Raw genomic sequence first — 6480 nt, 5'->3', positions numbered from 1 at the left:
TTCATCTCTCTGCCTACAACTGCTCCACCTGAGCTTCCTTTGCTCACCATCACAATGTCAACCTCTGATTTTACATCATAATTTAATCCCATGTGATGTTTCACTTTGTTACCAAATTATCAATCTCTGCCTCCAATGTACTGCATCTGAGGCTGAACATTTCAAGAGAATTCCCTTTGCCGCTGTTAATTACGGAAACTCAGTCTGGGTTATACTCCGGAACAGGACAACTTCCCTTTGATTTTCAGTGGCCCAGGAGTTCCCCATCGTACAAGTGTTGTGATCCTTCCTTGCAGTGGCCTTGAAAGCACAGGTGACAAGTCCTGTGATGTACAGAGTTTGTATCCTTGTGATGTTTTCTCTGCTCCTTGCTCTCTTGTAATCGCTAAATAAAGCAGACTTATAATATATTGTATTGTTTAAGTTTCTTTGCCTTGACACCAATCATTCTTAAGGTTTTTCACCTTCCAAAATCTTTCTCATTTTTTTAGAGATACTTCAAATCCTGGTGTCCCTCACTCCCTCCTTACAGAATTTTAACTAACAGTAATCTGGCGTTGTGACGCTCAGGACTCCACCTCAGAACAGATACCATCCTAAATGTTTACAAGTGTAATGGGAAGGATTGGGTCCACCGTCATTGTCTACTCTCATTTTACTGCCCATACCATGTTGCATCACTTTGGTCCCTCTGCTTAATCTCTGAGGCCACTCCATCCCTTGTCCCACCACTCACCCTTAATTTCCGCTGGAGAAACATATTCCTGGCCAACCAAGGAAAAGAGCATTTGACAAGAGCATAGACTGTTTGATTTATACTTAGAATTGCCTTCCTAATCAAGACACTTACCTGACAAATCTACCCAGAGCATTAGAAATGAGCATACTTTTCAATTATACTTCTAAAAATATATCCTGAGGACATAGTACAAATGCAGAGAGATGTGCTTACATAGATGTGTATCACAGAAATCTTCACAACAGGGAAAAATTGGAAGCACTAGAGTAGGTCAAATTAAGCATCCAACACACTCAGACACAAAATTCAAATTCTCATTTCTTGAAGTGTGAAGGCAAACCTCTCTCCTCACCCTCTAAACATCTAAAGCAGTTCTGGACCTCTCATGGAGACCTAGGAACAGCCGGCTCTGTGTTGTTCAGGATGGACGGTCTGTATCCTCTCTCACATGTGATCTGGCCTGCTTTGACTTCTTTGAATTGGTAAAAGGAAACTCAAGACACAGAATGAGGTTAGTCTGTCAATTTGTGCTGCTCCGGAGCCACACCAGTCCTTGTTTCTCCCAGGAGGGACAATTATGCCCCTACCTGCCTCCCCTCCTCGGCTGTCACATCACAAGAGTAATTCTCTTGGATTGGCTAATTTATAGAGGGTATGTCTGGATCCTGCTGTATCAACATCCTGCTATTTTCACCCCTAATCTTTCCCCCAGCAACATGGGCAGCGTCTTACACTAGTGCCTCTTTATTTTTCTCACAGAACTTCCCCAACAGCAGAGAAGTGATGTCTGTCTTCTGAAATCTAAGCCCACTTACCACACACATTATTAAGAACCAATGAGGAATAATGCAAAAGACAAGGAAAATTATCTAGGCTATAACAATGTATCAGTCAGGATTCTCTAGAGAAACAGAACCAATAGTGAATCTGAGAAATAATCATCAACAGATGCTAAAATCTTAGATAAACAATTTTATGGTATGCATTATTATTGAGGGACCTGGCTGAAACTGTACATATCCCCTGATCAATCTTAACAATACTAGCATTATGTTTCTCATGATGCCATACAACAGACAAGACATAGCAGAAACTATGACATAAATGTGCCTGAAACAGTTGAACTAATGTAATCAAGCCTCTAATACAACTACCAGAATATAGGAAATTTTCCTGCATTGCAGATAGAAGAAGTTAAGTGATACCAACAGGAAATAATCAGCCAAATCCAGAATGCAAACATTCTATTAAAAACAATTTATCTACTACTCAATGGCTTAAAAAAAGAAAAAAGGAAGGGTCTGTTATGGAATAAACGAAGCTTAAGAGATATAGCAGTCAAGTGTAACATGTGAACGTAGTGTGGATGTGGTTTCAGCAAACGAGCCACAAAAAGACATCTTGGAGATAATTAGAGACATTTGAATATGAAGAACATATTAGATTTCATTAAGGAATGGTGATTTTAATAGATTGTATTAGTCGTGGTTCTCCAAATAAACAGAACTAATAGGATACAAATATATAAAGATAGATAGATACAGAGATAGAAAGGGACAAAGAAGGAGGAAGATTTGTTTTAAGGAATTGGCTCATGTAATTGTAGGCGGCTGGCAAGTTCTAAATCCATAGGTCAATCTACAGGCTGGAAACTCTGTTAGGATATTGTCTTACTTATCTAGTGCTGCCATAGCAGAAATACCACAAGTGGATGTCTTTAACAAAGAGAAATTTATTTCCTCTCATTAAAGAAGGCTAGAAGTTCAAACTCAGGGCATCAGCTCCAGGGGAAGGCTTTCTCTCTCTGTCTGCTCTGGAGGAAGATCCTTGTCATCAATCTTCCCCCGGACTAGGGGCTTCTCTGCGCAGGAACCCCAGGTCCAAAGGATGCCCTCTGCTCCCAGCACTGTTTTCTTGATGGTATGAGGTCCCTCTTTCTGCTTGCTTCCCTTTTCTTTTTTCTCTTGAGAGATAAAAGGTAGTGCAGGCCACACCCCAGGGAAACTCCCTTTACATTGGATCAGGGATGTGACCTGTGTAAGGGTGTTACATACCACCCTAATCCTTTTTACAGAATCTATTCTTGCCTCATTAACCACAGGCAGAGATTAGGATTTATAACACAAAGGAAAATGACATCAATCACAAAATGGAAGACAACCACACAACACTGGGAATAATGGCCCAACCAAGTTGACACGTATTTTGGGGGGGACATAATTCAATCTAAGACAGATATGTGAGTTACAATCTTGAGGCCAAATTCATTTGCCTCTCAGAAACTTCAGGTTTTGCTCATAAGGCCTTTAACTGATTGAATGAGGCCCACTCACATTATCAAAGGTAATCACAGTGTGATGGATTGACACAATAGTCAAAACAAGGGACTCAAACATATCGATGATCATGAAGATGATGCAGGACCACGCACCATTTTGTTCTATTATACATAAAGTTGCCATGAGTCGTAGCCGTCTCCATGGCAACTAACAACAACAACAATCTCCTTTATAAGAGTCAACTAATTATAAATGTTAATCACATCTACAAAATACCTTCACTGCAACATCTAAACTAGTATTTGACCAAACAACTGGGTACCCTAGGCTAGCCAAGTTGACACATAAAATTAACCATCACATAGATATAATACTGTGATGCAGTTAGACTAAAGAATTGAATTGCTTAGGCACATATACTGAATGAGTCCCTGGTGGTACAAATGGCTAACACGCTCAGCTGCTAACAAAATTTGGAGGTCACGTCCACACAGAGTCTCCTCAGAAGCATGGGCTGGCAATCTACTTCAAAAACTAACAGCCATTGAAAACCCTATGGAGCACAATTCTACTCTGACACACATGGGGTCACCGTGAGTCAGAGTCAATTCAATGGCAACTGCTAAATAAGTAAGCAAGTATACGCCATATTTACAAGTGAAATAACTTGATGTTTGAATTTCCTTTCAAATACTCCAACAAAGGAAAAAGAGTAGGGGAGTTAGATGAACTAAAATTGAGAAAATGGTTGAAATTTTTTAAACTAGGTTATTGGTACATGGAGGTTCATATACTGTTCTCTTTAGATTTATGTGTTTGAAATTTTCAATACCACAAAATTTAAGTAATAAAGTAGATTGTTACACTGAAGAGAGTTCAAATATAAATTGGGATTAAATTTCCAGTGACCGTAAACATGATGTGCTCTCGAAAACTCTCAGGTGACTCACAACATGGCTCTAGGGAGAAAGAGGCATTAAGGACAATGACTTCTGCTTTCAGTAAGGTTGTTTTTGTGAAGTGAGAGAGAAAAAATAACATCTGTAAATTAATTTATTAGGTTAATATTTAAAATAATATAATATTCTATGCATGAATATTTGAATGAGAGACTTCTAAATTTAACCTAGTGGAGGAAAATGAGGCATTTCACTTTTCTTCTCAGGAATTACAGAAAGAAAAAACAAAACAAGGAGAACAAGAAACATAAAGTAAACTCCACCTTTAATCACCAAAACTAAAAGATCTTAAAGTCTCTGAACCAAAAAAAAAAGACAAATGTCTCACAGAAACAGAGAAGTATAATCAAAAGTGTCATGAATACTGAGAGAGATGCCCACAGCTGCAGATCTAAGAAAAGCCCACTGAAGAACACTCTCAAAAACCAACAAAACAAAACCGAACAGCATTGTAAGCACAAAGCAAAATGAAACAAAGACTAACATTGAGGATTTACTACATACCAGGCACTGTTGACTTATTGAACTCATGCAAAGTCGATGTCAATGGCACTTCCTCAGGTCTAAAACCAAGAATCCCTTGCTTGCAACAATGGCAACTTGGTGCGTGGGCTGGGGGCAAGACTCCATTTGTCATTAAGTCTCAAGAAACTATGAAGACAGGGTTGAATAATGAATCAGAGACACGCCTCATTTGCAGCACAACTTGTTGGCGAGAGAAAGAAAGCAGAGAGACTGAATTTTGTAAGCCACACTGCAGTGATCTTTGTTGGCTGGCTAGGATTTCAGATTAAAAGAATTATTCCCACAGCCCTGGAATGTGGCCCCAATTTCTCCCCTCAGAGGCCTGATGATGCAGTAGTTAACCACTTCGCTGCTAAACCACTAGCTGCTCTGAGGGAGAAAGATGTGGCAGTCTGCTCCCATAAAGATTTACAGCCTTGGAAATCCTATGGGCAGATTTACTCAGTCCTAAAGAGTCACTATGAGTCAGAATTTGACTCAGAATACCTTCTTCAGCAAAGAGCTAGTAGTTTACCCCATTCAAAGATGAGTACTAACTAGTAAGGAACAATCTCAAGACCCACAAAAGATACTATACATTAAAAGATGAAAGGAATAGAAAAAACAAAAGGCAGGAAAAGAACACTCACCAGAAAAAAAAAAATTCACTATGAAATATTAAACAATTCGATGAAATAACTACCTCTAGGGAAAAAAAGATAACCAAGGGACCATATAGTAAAACAATAAAAGATAAAACATTAGATTGTGGAGTTCAGAAAAAAAGCAGAGAAAATATATAAATAAATAAAACCACCTCAGAAACAAACGCCAAACTGAAAACAGCACAAAAAGAATAGACATTGTTCAACACACAATAATGGACATACAGGAGAAGACTGAGAGAAGTAAGCAATATGACATGAGGATCAGAGAGTGTGAAAAGAGATTCAAGAGAAAATATAAATATGAAAGACAAAGTGGGCCCAACATAAACATAATTGGAAACCATAGGGAAAAGAGACTATCTACGAGAAATTGGAGATTGTATACACAGAGAGAGAACCTACGTTGTAGAAAAGTATAAAGAAGTAAAGTTACTGAAATGTTATACAATTAACTGGTAACAGTGCTTTCCTACAAAGAGAGGAACTGAGTGGCTGGGGAATAGTCTCAATTTAAGCATATACTTTGTTTCATAAATGTGTGTTACTTATTCAATTATTTAATATATGAATAAACATGTAAATAAAAAATATTCAATATTATACACACATTCAACTATATCTACTCCTGGAAAAAAGTAAATACATAAGAGAAACTTCTTTAGCTTCTAGATTTAATTACTAGTTTATAGAAACAACAGAGAGGCAAGTGGGTATATAAGAGTTCATTTTGTTTTACTTTTCTAGCTGCTTAAATTTTTAAAACAAAAATTTTGAACTTCACATTGGTATTAACTGAAAAAACAGTGATCTTTCTTTTAGGACATATTCAATGGATTATATCTGATCTCCAATGTCCCAGCTGGTAGAAAAGAGTAGGTTAGGGAGAAGAGACCACTCAGTACAGTGTGATACACGACATAACATGTTGAATCTTTGTTGGAGACAGTGACTAACTCCTGACTACCGTGAATTCAGAATAGTCTCATTGTATTGACATCAAGTGAAACCTGGAAGGCAGAAATTTTCCCTGACTAAAGGAAATTAAAAAAGCAATCTCCACATTTCATAACTTTTCTAATAATCTGGGTGTGATCTTACTGTTTGTAAAGCTCAGCCCTTCCCAAACTGTAAGCTCAGCCCATTCTCACTATATATGAAGTGCGCAGGGAAGCCCTGCTCAGAGTTTCCCTCCTGTCAGCTCCACGCTACAGCCTCTCACCCTTTCCTCACCTTCTCCTCTTTAGAGAACTATGTCTAGCAAATCCACCATTATCCGTCGTGGCTTCAGCGCCAGCTCAGCCAGAGTCCCTGCAGCCAGCCCCTCAGGCTTC

The 6480-nt window shown here is 38.5% G+C and overlaps 1 protein-coding gene across 1 annotated transcript in view; it reads left to right on the top strand.

Annotated features, from left to right (window-relative positions):
• Nucleotides 1-6480, top strand: part of KRT6A (keratin 6A) — a 75416-nt gene that overhangs the window by 4425 nt on the left and 64511 nt on the right. The window lies entirely within an intron of this gene.

Source organism: Trichechus manatus, unplaced genomic scaffold (assembly GCF_000243295.1).
Source record: "Trichechus manatus latirostris isolate Lorelei unplaced genomic scaffold, TriManLat1.0 scaffold00209, whole genome shotgun sequence".
Classification (NCBI taxonomy): domain Eukaryota; kingdom Metazoa; phylum Chordata; class Mammalia; order Sirenia; family Trichechidae; genus Trichechus; species Trichechus manatus.
Note: the sequence above shows the minus strand (reverse complement) of the source record. Positions and strands in the feature narration are given on the sequence as shown.